At 47.9% G+C, this 20,065-nt stretch overlaps 1 protein-coding gene across 3 annotated transcripts in view; it reads left to right on the forward strand.

Annotated features, from left to right (window-relative positions):
- Window positions 1-20,065, forward strand: part of OSBPL2 (oxysterol binding protein like 2) — a 1,093,509-nt gene that overhangs the window by 127,966 nt on the left and 945,478 nt on the right. The window contains exon 2 of one of the 3 annotated variants that reach the window (XM_069650731.1): window positions 7,023-7,097. The exons of 1 other annotated variant lie outside the window; for it this stretch is intronic. The gene's annotated coding sequence lies outside the window, so the exon portion shown is untranslated. Of the gene's footprint in view, window positions 1-7,022; window positions 7,098-20,065 lie in introns of those variants that run through there. One more of the 3 variants, XM_069650732.1, reaches the window with a different exon arrangement.

Below are 20,065 nucleotides of genomic sequence, written 5' to 3' on the forward strand. Positions count from 1 at the left end.
ACAGCAGTATCTGCATGGTTGTATGAGGTTTTACCTCTGCACATAAGGCTGTAGTTTTGTATGCGAGTTGGACTCCCACCATATTAAACTATCCCATTTATGTGGAAAGTAAAAAAGAATCTACATTTATGAACTCATTCGGCATATGACTGTAGTATATGGGCTTCTGTGGAAGTACCTGGGCAATAACATAGTTGTGTGTTTATGGTGCTGAGCCATAAACCTTGGTGCTGAGGTTGAACCTTGACATCTGAAGATTTTCATGACATTCAAGAGTGGTATGTGGGCATATGTAAGGATGAAGATGATTATGTATAGGTTATCCTGGCCTACGATGGCAGTCTGTGGACATGCCAGCGTGGAACCGGGCATACAAAGCTTTTCTAGCCGCTTTAAAAAAAAAAGTTTATTGATATTGTTTACTGGTTTATCAGCAAAACCTTTTACATATTCACTCCTACTTACATTATTCACCTTGCATAAAATAAACAATGAACCAATTCATGAAAAAACACATTCTTACACAGTCTGTTTCATTTCTTTCCAAACCGGTTAATCTTCCTCCTTTAAAACGTACTCCACAAATGTATTTGCAGCTAGAACCAGGCTTATTTTTTCACCAATCAATAATCCCTCCGACCATTCCTCTGCTGTTAAGATATGTTTGCTTCAAATGCCCCTCAAGGGTATCCAGTTATAATATAGAAAAAGAAAAGTCGAATGCAAAAATGTCGAAAAAAATTTGAATGTGTTTTTTTTTAAATGTGTATGTTGTTTTTGGGTTTAGCTAGTAAAAATAAACAGGGGGTTCGGGGGGGAACCCCCCCCCATTAAAAAAAAAAAAAAAATACATTCGAATTTTTTTTTTCTACATTTTTTTTTTCTACATTTTTTTTCCTACATTTTTATTCCTACATTTTTGCAGTCGACATTTTCACTATAAACCCCCCTCAAGATATCTGGTTGTTACTTCCGTCAAGTCCTTACTTGAGTTTATTATAAGGAAATGTCACTGTGTTCTGAACGTCTCCACAGTATCTACAATAGGAGTCGTCCTCCCCAAATTGTTTCCTTGCCAATTGCACTTCTCGTGTCGGGAGAATATTTAAGTGACACTGTATGAGAAGATCTCTTTAATGGGCTGAAGGGAACTTTTGGAGATATGCTGGAATTTGGTTTAGGTCTTTTTAGCTCACTGCTCAATGTAGGCCTCAGTCTATCCCTTTTTCTTGTCTCCATTGTGACAATCCAATCCAGGTATTGCAGCTTTTTTTTTTTTTACCTTTGTTGAATTGTAAATAAGCAGATCTGTTGTGATATCACGCCCTTTAAGATAATTCTCACTTTTATCCATCCAGAGTGTCAATCCCTTATATGGAACAATGTCTTCATTCCACCTCATAATGTCGAAAGCAGGCGAGCTATGGGGGGGTGATACATTTTTTTATATAGAGATATGGTTTTCCACATTGCCATTGATTCAAGGGACTGCATCCTGCACCAGCACTTAGCCTGAGGTTCTCCTCCTTGGCGCCCCTCAGCACTTCATTACCGGGCCCCCCACCAGCATTTGTCCACTCCTCTGCCCCTCCCGCCCCCGCCTTCTCTTACACTTTCCTCACTGCACTTGCACATCCGAATGCCACGAGCCCTAGTAGGACCATGACTGTATTTTACTGTTTTGCCATTGTTATTGTTTCCCCCTGTTCCCTTCCCGTTTAGCCTTGTGATGCTTTGAAATGCAATTCTGTTGTATAAGGTACCTAAAAAAAGCTAAATAAAATAAGTGAGGAGTGCAAATATGCCTACAGGATTGTGTGAGCTAGAGAAGACGTTATTTTCCTGGAGTTTTTAGTAGCGAGGCCGTATTGAATGTTGAGTCTTTTCAGGTTTTTCAGGGTGCTGACATTAAATTTGGGTCTTCTACCTTATGTTGCTGGGCGTGCTGCGTGTTCTCCATCTGTGAAGTAACGATGTCGTAGGAAGAACTTCTCGTACAAGCTTCGCAAATAAACAGAAATCTAAATTGCTGTTTGTGCATTCTTTGGTTACCCAAATGATACCTGGTCACTGGCCTCTGTACTGGCTTCCTGCTCAAAGAAGATAATTGGTTTAGAAACACTGCTGGACACATCAGCAGTAAAGATTTCTTTGAAATTCGAGTACATTTAAAGTTATTTTTTTTAACACTGCCGACTGGTCCTATTTCAATTTTACTCTTGATAGAAAGCAATTTTCTTTCCATTACTACTTTGCAGAAAGTAATGTTAAAGGAAAGCTGTTGAAGGGTTATCCATAATGTACTGAATCTTCTTGACTTCCCCGCTTGTTGACCTTATCATACCTGTTTGCTTTGAAGGGTATGTTTTAGGGATGGCATTCTGGAGAAGTGTATTTGAACTGCTGTGGTGGGGGCCTTTGCCCAGCCTCTGTATGACTCGCATGTAAGCCTGAATCTTCTTGCCCACCATAAACGGGCGTTTCCACTTTTGCTATCTCACTTGCTTTCTCGCTCCATGGAAGAGTGAGTGTGATAAACTGGAGAACTTGAGGTTCGTAGTCTGTGCAGTGTTTAGGCGTGCAACGTGGCAGATTAGGAAAAACAGGCTAGTTGGTGCATTGTAGGAGGGCTAAGGAGAAAGGTAAGGTGTGTAAGTCTAGCATGGGGTACTTTATTATACTATAAAGAGTAGGTCATGAACTCTTGGGTGACAGTACATCGGGCAAAGAGTGAATGGGTGCCATATTTTAAGGTGGGTTGTAGGATAGATGGAGTTTGCTGTTCCTCTTTGGTAGCCGAAAAGAATGCCTGGGAGTTTGCATAGATAAATATGAACTTGTTAAGGCCCTTCAAAGGTATAGCAGAATCTTGGTTCTTCAACTACTATGGTCACAAGAAAGCTCTGCTTCATATGATTTCAGATGGAGCATATGATTTCAGATGGAGTGCAGTATGGGGCAAACCATCACTGGAGGGCATAATTTCTCTGCCCGAAGTGAACTCTTGAAGGTTTAATATCTTGATTGAACGGTCTCTCTGTGTGAGATCTTTATAGTGCAAAGTTTAATTCTGGGTCTAATACTTGACTAATGTATGATTCTATCTGAATCAAATGGAGGTAAAGTTATACGATGTTATTTGATTCTTGTAGAGTACAAGCAAGCTCCTATCGCTGAAGAAAGTTATGTGTAAGCTGTAAAAGTGTCATTCATTGTGGGAAAAGGTGTGTTTTTTTTAAGCTTTCTGGACTTCCCATGATCTGGTGCTGTCCTGGGAGTGAGCAGAAGTTAATTCTTGATCCCGGTCACCAGTACTTAAAAAGAGTCGCCAAAAAGCGTGTAGAACCTTAATAAATTAACCATATCCTAACATTTTAGTGACTAAAAGATAGAAAAAGCCATTCTGCAACACAATAGACCTGCAATATGACACGTGTTGTCAATGCAGAGGAATGTTTTGACTCCAAATACATTTGCAGATCTAAATGCCATAAAGCTATAGATTCACTTCACCTTCTAGATTGTTTTAAATGATCCCATTTTTTTAGCACTACTACCCGTCTATCATTTTGGACAACCTTTAAAGTGATCTATTTTTTAGACCAACTTCTTTACTTGTAGGCGCTATCTGTTGCTTCTGATCTCCCGTCTAGTTTCGCAAACGGGATTGAATTCATGTGTAACCCAGTTCTTCCTCCTTGATGACAAATTCTTTTGCTGCTCCATGTGAATGAAATGCAGCTTTCTCAAGAATAGTGGGTGTAGTGATGGTCTCTAGGTGACGTCTGCAGAGTACCCTCGGGGAGTTAGGTTAGTACTCTGAGGCACTGTGGACAGTATTCAGATTAGACTTGGTGCAGGCACCCCCAACCCACTCTTTTTTTTTTTTTACTTGGTGACCCTGTTCTCTTGCCTACATTGCTAGATTGTCTAGCTGGCATTGCAGCAATGTTGCCATTTTCTTTTGAGGAGTACTTCTATTTTTGAGCCGATCTGTAGACAAGCCACGCTACCTGGAGGGGTTAAACCTGTTTCGGGGAGTACCTGACGCATTCTTCACTAGGAGAGATGGAGAAGAACTGGTTTGGACTCGTGAAGCCTCCCAATGCTCCCATAGTCCGCTCCCCATTTTACACGTCGATTTTACGCGTGAAAAGGTGGCATTAATCACCCATTCATAACGTGCATGGGTGGCTAATTGATCCACCATACCTCTGGCTACAGTCCACTGTTTGGGGCATTTCGTGCACGGATCAGTGTTGGGGTTACGATTTGGGGTGGTTCTCTTCTTTGAGTTGAGGACTAAGGATAAAGTGCAAGGCTGCAAGAATTGCGGATTTGTGTTGCAATTTCCTGCATGGTGTAATAACAGTTACTGTTTCAGGCTTCTTTTTTGCTGAACTTTTTGTGTCGTACTATATTTTCACGCCTACTCACGCGGGCTTTTTTTTAATGCGGAATTTAGAGTGACAGCTTTGGTTACACACTACGGGTGGAACTGAAGCTAGGCACCACGGCAGGAAGGGCATGTTGCACCTGTAGTACTTCACTGCAGTCCTTATGCAGAGCAGGGAATGCAACTGTGCAAGCCATGCACCAGAGGCAGTGGCGTGCAGTGGTAATGTTTTCTGTAGCTTCTAGTCTGCTTTCAGTTGTGGTTTTATTGCGCTTGTTTATAAAGTGCTAAATTCTACCTTGTGTCTGCATTCTGATCGTTTGGAGACCTAGCATCAGACGGAATTACCAGTAAAACCCAGGGTTGGCAATCTGCAGTAAACCGAACAGCCATCCGTGCAGCAAAGGATCTGTGCTTGGGTTCGTCCTGTTCTGCAGGGGGGGACGGGGCAGCTGGGTGGCCCTGAGAACACTCCAGTGCGAGGGGCTTTCAATTACTAGATTCCTGCTTTGCAGCCAGCCCTACGGACCTGCTTTCTTTTTGGGTTGTATTTGCTCTCGTGAAGACAAGCGGAGGGAATGTGCCGAAACCAGACTGAGCGCCGCTCCGTCAAAAAAAAGTCTGCCCGGAGCACCGCTCCGTCCCCCAGGCACAGGAGAACACATGACCCTCCCAGATCATGCGCCTCAACGAGCAAACTGCTTTAGGAAGAGACTGAACTGAGCGCTTCCTAGACTTCAGAAAGCGGTCTGCTCGTTGAAGCGCAGGTTGCTCGCGCGTGCTTTAACTATACAGAGCGCTGCCCTAGCCCAAGGCCCAGGGGCTAGCATAGAAAACAACAACCAGGTCTGTACTGAAGGTTTAGCACGCACGAGTATCCCGTTTTTCAACGACCTTTCAGAAGCTTCAGCACTGGAGACTGCATGCAGAAACTGGCAAAGCCTCACATACAGTGTTGCAGATGTCCAAACTGATATAGATGTCCTGCAATTTACAGGCATGTCTTTATTAGGCGAAAATTGTGACCAATCAAAACAGAAGAGTACATTATTCGCTTAAAGGGGTTTCTTACTGAATCAGTATAAAAGGTACAGTGAGCTAAAACGTGTGGCTGCCAACTCAGAGTGGGTACATTCCCATAGAACAGGTTATCATTCTGTGTTCTTTCTTGCAGAGGCGGGCCCTGACCTCTTTTTGACTATGTTTAACATTTAAAATTGTGGACATGATGATGTTACCATAATGCTCTTTGCTTTTATGCAAATCGCCAGGATTGGGTTCTATGAAGAGATACTGTGTTGCGCAACCTGGGGGAGGGGTGCACACCCTTTGGCCCTGCCCCTCCGTCCCACAACCTCCACGCCCCCTCCAAAGAAGCGACAGTTCACCCAGTAATTTGTTTAGTTCAAGCTCCCCTCCCTGCACTTTAATTAGTGGCCTCTTTGCTTTAAAGGGGGCAGCGGCCTGAACCCTGAATGTGCCCTTGAGGGTCTATGTCTGACTTGCTGTGAGGGGCAATGCTCTTTATACAACCTGCCGAGGTTGAAAGAGTCCTGCTTCTGCTGGCCTTAGGAGGCCACTAGTAGAACTGGTGCAGTATTTACCCCGGACCAGAACTAGACATGTGAGTTGGTGATTACTGTGTGCCCGTGTTGTTGCATTTTAAATGACACTTCCGTTTGGAGGTTGAGGGGCCCGTTTATTCTACGCTTGGCATGTTTTGGCCATTAAAGCCCTTTTGTTCCATTGTGTTGATGTATTTTGCAGATTGCTACATGCCGCCCTGCGGTCCGATTCGGAGCCCTTGCTCTCTTTGTGGAGGTGTCGAAGTGGAAGTGGAAGTTGTGGTCTTTGGTTGCTTAGTTGCTCTAAATGTCTACTCTGTCGTTAGGTTCAATCCGGGGGCGAACGCTACAGTCCCTTTGTCCTAGAATTGACATGACTATACTTAGCATGTTAGCAAAACCAACCTAACGTAACATGCCCAACATCACAGGTGTCCTTTATTTTTTTGAAACACCATGTTCACCCTTGTAAATGCCATAGATTGTGTATCCCCTTTTCTCAATGTTAGGCCCAATATATGCCTGTTTTGCACCCCCTTCAGTCCCCCACCATGCTAACCGCTGATTGCAATGCCCCTCTATTGTTTGCTTAATGTTTTGAACATTTGAAAAACCAGGCCAAAAACGTTTGCATTGTAAGCAGTGCCGAATGGAGCTCGTGGTGCTACACTTTTTATGGGGGTGTGGTGGTGTCTGGGTCACAGGAGTCTTTTATCAGTAGGCTTAAGAGGTCTTTCCATTCCCTGCCCTCGGGGGGGAGGAGGGGCAGGGCCCTATTGACTACTGTTCGAACTCTCACAACCCTGTGCTTAAGAGTAGCTGGATGTTACCCAGGGCTCTCTGGGGACATGTAGGTCGTCTCCTCTGGGTGAAGGGGTGCAGTATCCCCTTTGCTGGTGTGTAACCAGAGCAAGGGCTGGGCCCTGTGGCTCGATGTAATGTTTGAACTCCTACAGCCTTTTACCTGGTGCTCTTTACGCAAAGGGTGGGGCCCGCCATAGCTAAGCAACCTGGGCTGAAAGAGTCACTTATCTCGGTCTACCACATTCCCTTCATTTTAGGAGCTTCGCTGGCGTCACCGGCCGCATTACCCTTGGACTCGCACGGCAGTAGCCTTCCACTAGGCACGCGCGGAGGTACGTACAGCATTTTATTGGACTTCAAATCTGACTAAGTATATGATTGAAAACGCTGCGCTTTTGGCACTGTGACCGTATTCGTCTCGGTCGATACCTTTCTAATGTTTGCTGACTCGAGAATGCGCTCTGTTCGTTTGGCTAGGGCTTGAAAAACACACTTGAGCGTTGCATAGTGTACATGTGCTTAGACTAGACTGCCCAGGAAATGCACTAACGACCGATGGAGTGGAGTGTCCGGACGATGAGACCTCTCACTGGGGTTTAATTCGTGTGCTGCAGGGAAATGTTTGTAACCTGTAGAGTGCAAGTTAGAGCCCAGGCATGTTGATGGTGCCTCAGCCTTTCCTCTTTCAGCGGTTAATGAAATGAGTGCCAGCTTAGATGGACATTATTAATATTAAGATCGTGGTTGCGCGCGGCGCTTTAATATTTTACGAATACAGTGGAGACACTTTCTGTTGGTTTGTATTGAAATATTGGGCTCCGGCGTTATCTAGCAGGGATCAGTGGTGTTGCCTACTTTCTGTGCTTAGGCCACGGGGCGTTTGTTTGATGTGAAGGTGCAATATTGGTCCGCTGCTCCTGCAGTGTTTTTGAAAGTGTGGGCCACTGTTAATCATTTCCACTGCTGCCTGCCTCGTCAATTTATTATCACCTTCATTCCCGATCCAGCTGTTCGAAAGAGGGGGGTGGGGTAGCAGTATTTCGTGCTGTATAAAAACCTAAAATGAATATGCAATGTTCGATTTTTGGTCTGAAGGTTGTTGGGTGCATGCCCTCTGCAGAACAATCTTTCCATTCTGCACCTGGCATGGCAAGTGGGCTTCTTCAAGTTGCACGCTAACAAAATATTTGAAACAAAAGGTCATAGAGGTTGCAATTCAACAAATGAAATTCCCAATCCCTAGTACAAAAGTTGTATGTCCCAGTTTTTAAGACTGGGGACTGAAGTTTACCAGTTTACCGGCAAATAACCTTACTGGGCTCTTCCAGCAAGATCTTTGCTTCCCTCATACTAGAAGAACACTATATCTGGTACAGGAATGCTAACTTTTTGTCCATTTTTCAGTCAGGATTCAGAAAGGGGGGAGGGACAGACTTGAATGGGTTCATTAAACTATTGAGAGAGCAAATCCTATAATATTCCTGGGGGTAGGGGGGGTGTTCCTCGAAATACTGATGATTTTGCACTATAACACGTCTGCGCGCAGAGATAGGGGTGCGTTTTGGCCCCCGGCCTATAATCTTTATATGTGTGGCCCGGGGCAAGAACTGTACAGTTTTGGATCGTTTCTTCCCAAAATTGGGCATTTATACATCAAGTATTTGGCATTTGCAGACGATGACATCCTCCTTGATCAAATAAATGTGAGCATCCAGAGAAGTCTTACAAGATTGGAAGACTTTACTAATAGACAAAACCTGAGGATAAACACACAAAAAACTGCAGTAATGAGTATTCCAAAAAAGAATAATATCAGGGTAAAGTGGTATATTTATTTTGGACCAGGTTCCGACCTTTAACACGATCAAAAATCTGTGTTTCACAATCAACAATAATGCAAACGTGGGGGACACAAACTTGAGGTTAAGGGAGAAAGTGCCGGCGATACTGGCCCAGTTTAAGAATATTAAGGCCAAATACTGTAGGTTCACTATAATACCTCTTCTGACTTATTATAGACAAAAGGTCCTCCCCTCTTTACTGTATGGGATTGAACTCTTGGATACCTAGAGTGAAAAAGATTTCGACCACCTAGAAAATCTACCAGGTTGTGTCCCTTTAGTGGTACTCTGGTTAGAATTGGGTATCCAGTTGACGTACTCTTTCTTAGTTGTTGAAGAAGAGTAATGCCTGGGGAAATTTCCAATCCATTCAAAGCCTCTTTATACAAGGAGTTGCCATGGATGTTAATTAACAAAAGGTGAAAGGTGGCAAATATCATTTACAATAATTGTATGTGATTTTTAACAGTGATAGGGGGGAAACGTGGTTTGCTAGTGTCTGAACCCCTGAAAATAAAACGAAAGGTGAGGGAATTCGACTGGGCAACACAATATGATAAGCTAGCCCACTACCTACCGCCTATTGAGGGAGCATACATTTCTCCAGCATGGGGTCTGGCATGGATTCACATGCTCATGAATATTCCCCGTCGTCAGGCTGGGAATCCTCGGTAAAGAAAAAATCAGTATCAGTTTCGTTTCTGATCTCTCTTTCGTAGTAGCAACCAATCACTGATCTCTGCGTCATACTGACCACAGCCAATGACTGCCCTCTACCTAAGCCCCGCCTCTGGCAGCCATCTTCAGATTTTTACCGCACGTTCAAGTGTTGGGATCCTCGTGCTATTGCTCTCGAGCGTTAGTGCTATTTTTTCACGTTTTTTCTCAAAAAACTTCTATTTTTCGTTCAAAAGAGCCTCAAGCTCCACCGTTTCTTCATCCGATCAACGGGGACCCTTGTCGGATTCGTCTACGCCCCTCAAGGGTGAAGATTTCGTCGAGCCACGCTTTTGGGAGGACTCCAGAAGTTTCTCAGGCCCATCTCGGACATGGTCCAGGAGAAGGGAAGCTCGACGCCCGGAAAGCTGTTCAGGGTCTGCCCTGGATGCCAGCTTCAGAATGTCTTTAAGGAAGACGAACACTCCCTTTGACTCTACTGCCTACATCAGGACAAGACGCACGTGGAGAAGGACTGTGCGTTTTGCGGCAATATGTCGGAGCGGACCATGAAGGACCGCCATCGACGTCTCGCCAACTGGCTGGAAGGGAAGAGCCCGTTAGGCGAGAAGAAGAAGAAGTCCGAGCGGTGGTCTTAGACCTTTGAGGACGCCCCGGCGACGGGGGTCCAACACAAGGCCAAGCACCGCGAGTCCGCTTGCACCAGGAGCGCCGAATGGTCGGGCTCTATGGGCGCCAGGCAGGGCGTATCCTCCCCGGCGCCATCAACCACGACCCAACGCTCTGGTTCGGGTAAGAGGAAGGCCGAGCACCCGGCAAAGCTCCTGGAGAGACCCCGGTCGAGCTCGAAGGCCCCGTCTGAGGGGGAGTGAGGCAGTGACCCTCCCCCCAAGGAGAAGACGGTGAGCGCACCTAAGGTGGTGAAAGCCTTAATCCATCCAGCCAAGGCCTTTATCGAGACAGTCGCGGCGGCCCTGGCTCAGCCTTTGGAGGCTACACCAGTGGTGGCGACCTCGGGGCTCAGAGTCTCCATGCCAGCGCGGAGGGAGTCCTCTTTTATGCCCATCGACAGGACCCCCGTGAAACCTCCGACGGAGAAGAAAAAGGGGGGGCAGGAAGTCGTTGTGGATTCGGCATCAACCTTTGAGGAAGAGCTGATCGAAGTCTTAAGCCACGGCGTTGGCGTGGAAGAAGACCAGCCCATCGGGAGGGACCCCGACGTAGGAGACGACGATAACGTCGAGGGTGCCGACGGGGCCCCTGACCGCCCGTCGGACTCCCCTCAACCAGTGCCGCAAGACAACTCGGCGGCCATTTTGTTGGCTATACAGTCCTTAAGCTCGGAGATAAGGACGAGACTGCCGTTACCACCAGCGGAGGAACTGCTCCCGACGGGGGACCCGGAGCCAGGCCCTTCTGGGAGCCCTCCCCCTAAGAGAAGAAGGATTCATCCTCCAACTCCTTTTCAGCCATCGCGCCCTGTTCAGCCCTCCTCGCCGTCCACGACTCGTGGGGATGATACGGGACTGACACGGCCGTGACGGGTACGTACGACGAGGATCTGCCGTCGTCACCTCCCACCCGGGCTCCCCGCCCAACGAGATTGGATCGTTTAACTCCATGATCGCCAGGGCATCCGAGCTTTTCCAGCTCTGCCCGGAAGAGAAGAAGAAGGAAGGTTTCCTTTATCAACGGCGCGAGGCCAAGAGGAAGACGGTCCTCTCTGTACCTCTACTGGACGATATTTGGGATGAGGGCCTCGCCCTCCTCAAGAACCCATCCACGACGCCGGCTAGAAGGGATCGGTACGAGAAGAAGTACCGGGTCCCGGACGCCGCCCCCTTGTGCCTTCGGGCACAGCCGACCCCGGACTCGGTCGTCTCCGCGGTGGCCAGGAAGAAAGCGGGGGGGGGGGGGGCGCGGCCTCTACGTCGACCTCCCCGCCGGACGGCGAGGGAAAGAAATTAGATACGATGGGACGCAGAGTCCTCTCGTCTGCAGCGACGACGATTAAGGCGGCCAACGCCTTGGCTATCGTGGCCCGCTACGACAGGGAGTTGTGGTACAAACTGGCCCCCCTGCTGGACTTCCTATCGGACGACAAGAGGGCGGAAGCCCTAGAGATCTTGCAGGAAGGAGAGGTGGTGTCGGACCAAGCCATTACGATTGCGACTGACATCTCTGACACTGGATTTCGCCAGTTGGGCAACGGCGTGTGCCTTAGGCGGCGTGGATGGCTCAAGGCTACTGACTTCCGTCAGGACGTGCAGACCAGAGTCTTGGACATGCCGTTCGACGGAAACAACCTGTTTGGGAAAACAGTGGATGATTCCCTTCAAGCCATCAAAGCAGACACGGAGACGGCCCGGGCTCTTGGAGTTCTCCAGCAACGGTGGCCGCCCTTTCGGAGCGGCGGAGGCAAACAGGGTGCCTCCAAAGGTTCCGGCGGCAGATTTTCCACCTACCGTCAAGCGGCCCGTTCGTCGTCGCAGGAAGCTTACAGGGGACGAGGCAAGTGAGGCGGATCCCGCTGTCGTCGCCAAGGAGGACAAGGCGGCAAAGCCTCGTCGAAGCAGGACTGAACCGGCCGTGGGGTCGGGCCCCCACCGAAGCACCCCGGTGGGAGGCCGGCTGGCGAGCTTCGTCAGCGTGTGGGAGTCCATCTCCACTGATCGTTGGGTGCTGGACGCCCTAGCTCAGGGTCACGCGCTCGAGTTTCTAAAGAGGTGCCTGCGCGTCCCCCCTGTGGCCAGGAAAGAACATCACGTCCCTCAACTTCTCTTGGAGGTAAAGGTGATGCTCAAAAAGGGCGCCATCGAGCTCGTCCCAAAGAGGCTTCGGGGCTCCGGAGTTTACTCAAGATACTTCCTCGTGAAGAAGAAGACGGGAGGATGGCGTCAAATCCTGGACCTACGACGACTGAACAAATTCATCAAGGCACAGAAGTTCCGGATGGTCACCCTCCAACACGTTCTGGGTCAGCTGGAGGAGGGCGATTTCCTGTCGTCGTTGGATTTGGAGGATGCCTACTTCCATATTCCCATCCTAAAGGGACACCAAATGTTTCTCAGGTTCGTGGTCCAAGGGCATCACTACCAGTTCAGAGCCCTTCCCTTTGAACTGAGGTCGGCACCCAAGGTGTTCACCAAGTGCCTCGCACCGGTAGCGGCGCAGCTGCGCCGAGAGGGGATCCACGTCTACCCCTACCTGGACGACTGGCTCATCCGAGCGAAGACGAAGGAGCTCGCCGTGGAGCACACGGCAAGGACCGTCCAACTTCTCATGGACCTGGGATTCTCCATAAACTACGCCAAGTCTCACCTGGTGCCTGCGCAAGGCGCACTGTTTCTGGGAGCGAAGCTCGACACCGTGTCGCTTCTGGCCTCTCCGTCGGAGGAAAGGACGAGGGCCATCTTGGGCAAGGTGCAGCGGATGCTGGTTGCGGACGCGGCCAGAGTGAGGTCCATCAAGTCCCTCCTCGGAATGATGTCTTCTTGCATTTACCTCATCCGCCTGTGCAGGCTCCGGATGCGCCCGTTGCAGGAGTTCCTGGACGCGCGCTGGATCCAGACGACGGGCAGCTTCGAGGAGAGGATCACACTCGACGAGTTTCCGACGAGCGATCCGGTGGTGGGGCACCCGTGCGCATCTGACGGCGGGCATGGACGTCCAGACCCCCGGCCACCAGGAGACAGTGACCACGGATGCCTCCCTGGAAGGGTGGGGAGCGCACACCGAAAATCTGCACGCGAGAGGCCTTTGGCTCCCGACGAGAAGCCCCTCCATATCAACGTCCTGGAGCTCCGTGCAGTGTTTTTGGCCCTCAGGTCCTTTCTTCCGTCCCTCAAGGGCAAGGTGGTGAGGATCTTCACCAACAACACCACCACCATGTTCTACATCAAGAAACAGGGCGGAACCAGGTCCCCAGCCCTGTCCATGGAGGCGCAGGATCTGTGGCATTGGGCCGTCGCCCAAGGGATGTTTCTGGTGCCGTTTCATCTGGCAGGGATAAAAAACACCATTGCCTAATCACTCAGCAGGGAGCTACGCTCGTGCCACGAGTGGGAACTACGACAGGATCTAGTAGACCGCCTCTTCCGATGGTGGGGCATACCCCAGATCGATCTGTTCGTGACGGCGACGAACTCCAAGTGCCGGAGGTTTGCCAGCAGTTTTCCCCAGCCGAGGAGCATGGGCGATGCTTTCTCGTTCCCCGGGGAGGGCCTGTTCCTATATGCGTTCCCTCCATTGCCATTGCTGATCCGGCTCATCAACCAGCTCAAGAGGTCACGGTGCAGGATGATCCTCGTCGCACCTGCGTGGCGGAGGCAGATATGGTTCCCGGACCTTCTGGACTTGTCAGCGTCCTCGTCAATCAAGCTGCCAGTGGACGCCGATCTTCTCTCCAGGGAAGGAGGCGCCATCCTCCATCACGACCCGAAGTCGCTGAACTTGCAGGCCTGGCTCTTGCAGCGTTAGAGTTTGGAGGATACGACATACCAGTCGACTGCAGAGAGGTTCTTGCAAAGGCCAGGGCGTCCTCAACTCTTAAATGCTACGAACACAAATGGAAGAGGTTCTCTGTCTGGTGCCACGCACAGAAGATTAACCCTCTATGGATTACGGCTCCCCAAGTACTGCCGTACCTACTGACGCTGGCCAAAGCTGGACTGGCGCACGCGTCCATCAAGATTCATCTTGCTGCGATCTCCCGATACACCAGAACCACGGGGCGGACGTCTTTGTGGTCTCATCGTCTGGTGAAAGAGTTCATGAAGGGACTGTTCAGATCGTTCCCGCCGGTGAAGGCTCCGGCCCCGGCGTGGGAGCTCAACGTGGTGCTGACCAAGCTCATAGGACCTCCGTCCGAGCCTCTGCACTCGGCTCCGTTGAAGTTCTTGTCGTGGAAAACAGCGTTTCTTGTGGCCATCACCTCCGCACGACGGGTGGGAGAGATCCAGGCCCTTTCCTGCAAGGCCCCGTACTTGGCTTTTCAGGACGCACCCCTCCTTCATGCCCAAGGTGCCGTCGGACTTCCACCTCAACGAACCCTTGGTGTTGCCTGTTTTCTTCCCGTCGCCTTCGTCGCCGGCTGAAAGGACTTTGCACTCGCTGGATCTGGCTAGAGCGCTGAAGTTCTACGTGGACCGCACTAAGTGTTTTCGAAAGACGTCACAACTCTTTGTGAACTTTGGACCTGTCAATCGGGGGAAAGCTCTCTCGAAGGCTTCCATTTCCAGATGGCTCTCCGGCTGTATCATGTACTGTCATCGGTTGGCAAACCGACCGCTGCCTGGCCGTCCGAGAGCTCATTCCACCAGAGCGATCTCAGCTACCACGGCGTTCCTATCTGGTGTGCCCTTGCTGGACATCTACAGGGCTGCTACATGGAGGTCGACGCACACCTTCACGAAATTCTACTGCGTCGATCGGGATTCCAGGGAGGAGTCCAGGGTCGGCCAAGCAGTGCTGCGCAACCTGTTCGCCTAAGGTGAGCCTGGTGAGGAGGTAAGAATTGCTTAATGTTGAGTTTGATGTAATGCTTAATGTTGATCCTTTGCCACCTCCCGTGGTTGTGCATGTGTGTACTGCTATGTATTCTTTATTCATGAGCATGTGAATCCATGCCAGACCCCATGCTGGAGAAGGAACAAGTTACTTACCTGTAACTGTTGTTCTCCAGCATGGGTCTGGCATGGATTCACATGCGAACCCTCCCGCCTACCCCTCTGCGGCTCTTCACTTGGTCATACTGCCACTTCACGTGCTACCAAATCTGAAGATGGCTGCCAGAGGCGGGGCTTAGGTGGAGGGCAGTCATTGGCTGTGGTCAGTATGACGCATAGATCAGTGATTGGTTGCTACTACGAAAGACAGATCAGAAACGAAACTGATACTGATTTTTCTTTACCGAGGATTCTCAGCCTGACGACGGGGAATATTCATGAGCATGTGAATCCATGCCAGACCCATGCTGGAGAACAACAGTTACAGGTAAGTAACTTGTTCCTTACAATTAGACAATATGATGCACTACGCGGCTTCCTACATACAGCGCTAACCTAGTCCTTTCTATTGCCAGTTTTTTTTGCGCTTTAGGCTTAATCCGCTGGGTACCTTGGATGTGTGGGGCCCCAGAAGGGGAGTCCCCAGAAAGTTTCGAACGACCCGGGTCGTCTATGCAAAATAGATGCTACCTTGAAGAACTGGAGACATCTGTCTCTAGGCTGAAACGGTACGCATTTAATTAGGAAGGAGCTCTTGGACCAGCATCAGGAGGCCGCTCGCTGCTTGGTATCTGACAAGGTGCTGTGGAAGAGGGTTTTAAATGGTGAACATCAGAGGGTCTTTCTGGCGACAGCCAATTTCATAAGAGCATGCCACTCTCTTCTAGGAGAAACGTTACTGGGAGGGTGACCCATAATTTAAATCTGTTAGCTAGGATAGTTGAACTTCCCGATGTATTGGACCAGCACTTTAAGCCAATGCAATCCATTATTTATATTTGTATATGGGCATGTTTTATTTGATGTTGTTAATATATATCTCGTTGGAATATTCAGCTATGTATATGGATTTTTGTATATGTGTTCTTTTGTATATATCTTTTATGGAATATTTTATCTATCATGTTTAGATGCAATATGATAAAGGTTTTTGATAAACCAATATATACATTTTAAAAAGTTAATGTTCGATTTTTGGTCTGACGGGTTTTAGGTGCATACCCTCTACAGAACAATCTTTCCATTTTGCACCTGGCACGCATGGCAAGGGGCTTTTTCAAGTTGCACGCCAACAAAAGATTTGAAACGAAAGGTCATAGAGGTTGGATTTTTGATTCAGTGGAAATAAGGAAACCTGGAAAATATGGAGCTTCCCCTCGTCGTTCCATCTCTTGTCGCCCTGCTCTTAAAACTGTACTGTATTTACATGCCATATGTTCGGAGAGCTGGCAGAGAGCACACAGTATGTGCATGCGGATACGGTCACGCCTTTCTGTGAATTGTACAATTTTCACATCACTGGAAGTTGGAACCTCTAACCCGAAGGAGGTGTTTATGTGATGCCATGTAGCAGCCCCAAACCCACTACTCAAATTGCATAAGGTGATTTGCCAATTTTGTCATGTAGGGTAGCCGAGATTGTAACCGAAGTCACCTAGTTCTGAATACTAATCTCCTTCTACAACATTCTGACATAAACAGAGTTGGAGTAAGCGTAGTCCATACTAATGCCCTGGCCCCTCCTTTTCCAAGCTCCGAAAACAAATGTGGGATAAAAGATCATTTAGTCTGTTGTATACTCATTATATGGAGCTTTCGTTATAGTCCAATTACTTCCTGCATGAGTGGTTCTGAGTGCCTACTTAACCAGATCACCTCTAGCTGGTTACAATTCTAGCAGCACACTGAAGGTAAGTGATTTGGCCATTATACCATAATTTGGTGCAGCGGGGAGTCCGGGACTTGATTTCCAGGAAGAGTAAGCAATGTACAAGGGAAGGAAGCGAGGCCCTAACCCAGCACATCATCCCTCCCCATCGGTGCTCGAAATACCACTATCATCCTCCAGTTCCCCAGAACACAAAAAATGTGGCTCTTTCAACAATACCTGCCAGATGAATACTCCTCCCTCCCTCATCAGCAGTACAGCGTTACTGCATAAAATGCCAAGCCAAATTCTGCCACGTTCCTGTTGTAAAGAGCCCTGCTGCTCTTGAGCTAGGTTCACGCTATAAGCAGTGCAAATAAATTATAGTCTCCTCTCCCACATTATATGTACTATATATTCAATCACTGAAGATTGATAGATTATCTGTATGTATCGTACATATGTAATGTTAGTCTGTGCTGTCTCCAGTCCATGTACCACTTGACTCTTGCTCCCTCTACCACCTAAACCCGTTACCTGCTTAATCCTCACTTCTGTAAAACACTCTGCACAGCGATTGCGTCGCACACTCTTAAGTGTCCTCGTGTACAGCGTTTCTGATCAAAGCACTTCTCTTGTTCAGTGACATAAAATAATCGTACTGTGAATTCCAAAAGCAAGACGCAAAGTTCCTATGCTCCCAAATCTTAGGTGGAGGCTGGTCTAAAGATTGCACTGGTGATGCTGTGCTTTTCAGTCCACTCAAGTTAGTTGAGTGAAATCGCTGTCTCACCACAAAGCATACATTTGCAATATTCTCTAAACCCACAAGCTTCATTGTACAGATAACGGGGAGGCAACACTGTTAACCCTTGGATGGGTTATGACAGGGACATGTCCTTGGCAGTACACCCTGGGCACCCAGCAAAACGGTTTGCTAAATGGCCACCACCTTGACATCACCGTTCAACAGTCACCCACGCTACATCTGCCCAGAAAGCATTGGCCACCAAATGTGCGATCGGGAGGAGATGGGTATCTGTAAATACTTTCTAAACCAAGTGGACTCAAGGTCAGGTTCCTTCTTGCATTCCTGGCGCTACTTTCTTGGCTAGGTTTGTCAAACTGGGTATAGTTTAGACATTCTATTGATGCTGTAATTTAGTGAAGTAAAAAAAGTTTTAAAAAAAAGGCTCTTTAAGGGGACTGAAAGGAAACTCGAGAAGGAAGGCGGCAACAGAATGTTATACTATAATGTTGGTTGTTTGAATAACGCTTACACTGCCCCCAGTCAGCTTAAAAGCTCTGAGAGAGAAGATAAGTGAGGGAGCGGAGGAAGAAGACAACCTGATGTCACTTTGGTTGCTGTACAGTGCTTTAACTTGCATAAGCAGAAGGGGAAAAGAGATGCAAGTACTGGGGTGTGGAGTAGCGCAGAGTGAAGGTGAGAAAAGGGGCGAGGATGCAGGCGAAATCGGAATGCACAATGGAATGTAGGAGGAACAGTGTAAAGGGCAATTGGGAGTGACTGGTGAGACGAACCAGTACCAGCTTTACCAAACAGCTGAGACTAGTCACTACCTAACGGGCACTTTTGTGCTTTTCTACGTAGGTAGCTACTGGTCACCCCCAGAGTAAACCCCCTCCCATGAGGAAGTCTCTCAAGCACGGATAGGGCTAAAACATGTAGGGGGAAGCAATATCGTACTCCGAGTAAAGAATACTTTACTAGTTTAATCTTTTTCAATCAACGAACAGATTGACAATAGAAAATATCCACTGTAATTGTTTTGTGTTGCTGTCTTTCACTGTAGTTGTGATCAATATCTTTCTACAATTGTAACTGGTTTTAGAGAGGGTGGGGAAGTATGTGATGTTAAATATTGGTCACCTGTATGAATAGAGAAAACTAAGTTGCCACAATGTTTAAATATATGTGCTAAAAGCCAGCAAACATGTAACAGTTTGGGACAACAAAGACAGGTATCAATGTTTTGTCTTTTCTCCAGTATGTAATCTGGTGGGTTACTGGGCTCTCTTCCAAATAAATTGGGCTCCCTCTTTTGTACTACCTAATGTGTGCAATGCTGAGCTTGCTCCCTCGTACTCCATGGTAATTCTACCCTAGAGGCCTGTTATAAATGCGTTCTAATGAGTGATTTTGCTCCTTTGTCTCCAAACATGATTTTTGCTAATCTTAATCTCAAAGTTTCCTATCCAAAATTGGATTCATGCATACCAACTAAGCCATTCGCACACTGCAGTTTAATATGCCTCCCAATAGGCATCAAACAGAACACTACACCTCTACAATCCATGAACATACCACAGCCCGGCCAGTGCATCCTACTACCATGTGCACACAAATGCCTCTATGCTCTCGAAACAAAACTAGAAACTGACGTGTATGGATCACTTGCACTACTTAAGTCTGCATCCATCAACACAACTGCAAAGTGGTTTTGCTTTTTCGCTCTTTTTCCCACTAGCCCAATCCCTCTCCCTCTATCAGAACAGCGAGAGCCCCTGAGACCACGGAAACGACAGCAGTGCATGCAATAAATCCAAGTAACCTAACCTATACCCCACGAGGCCTCTGGGTGCTGTTGCCTACCTAGTGAAATTAAAGCTTCTTCCTTTCCACATTAGCAATATCAAGTTTAGAAATGTGCATTACAGAATGGCAACCACCTTTCAAAGAAAGATTAAAAGAATGGGAGTGAAGGTGTAATTGACTAACTTCTCAACACCCTCGTGGGGCTGGGCGGGGAAGTGTTACATGCAAGCTTTGAGATCACATTGGTGTAAACTGAGGAATTCATGCATTTATCAGTGAGGAAGGCTACTTTGTAATCTAGTTCTCCACACTCAGCCAGTGCAGCTATCACTTAGCATATGGTTGTTCCTATTTAAACCACTATCCAGACACACAGCTGTGGTTGTGCACTCTTTGAACTTTCCTTATGAAACCGGGCGTTGGTTTAGTCCAGCCTCGAATTAGCGCCTATTTTCAATTATCAAAACTCTGCGCTTAGTATGAAACAAGGGGGGGTGGGCATCTTCTTGAGCATGTTAATTTGGCCAGAACCGCACCCCACCACAAAATCGATGTGAGGCTAAGGTCATGAGCGCATTGAACAGTAACCCAAGATTCTTCACTCTGACCCTGAAGTGGTAAGGGAGGAATCTTGATGTCCTGGCGATACTTTCAGTTCTGAACCCCAAATTTATAATCCAATCTGAAATTGCATAACCTTTTCCCTTTATCTCAATGCACCCTTATTCCTTGCTTCGATTTAATGAAAATAAAACCCCTAAAGTGAAGATGGAGGGGTGCAAGTATTTTTACCATGGCCCCTTATGGGCCTTATTTCTGCAATGGCAGGAAATGAATCCAAAGACCTAGT

The sequence above is a fragment of the Ambystoma mexicanum genome, chromosome 3p (assembly GCF_040938575.1).
Source record: "Ambystoma mexicanum isolate Mex_15411 chromosome 3p, UKY_AmexF1_1, whole genome shotgun sequence".
Classification (NCBI taxonomy): Eukaryota; Metazoa; Chordata; class Amphibia; order Caudata; family Ambystomatidae; genus Ambystoma; species Ambystoma mexicanum.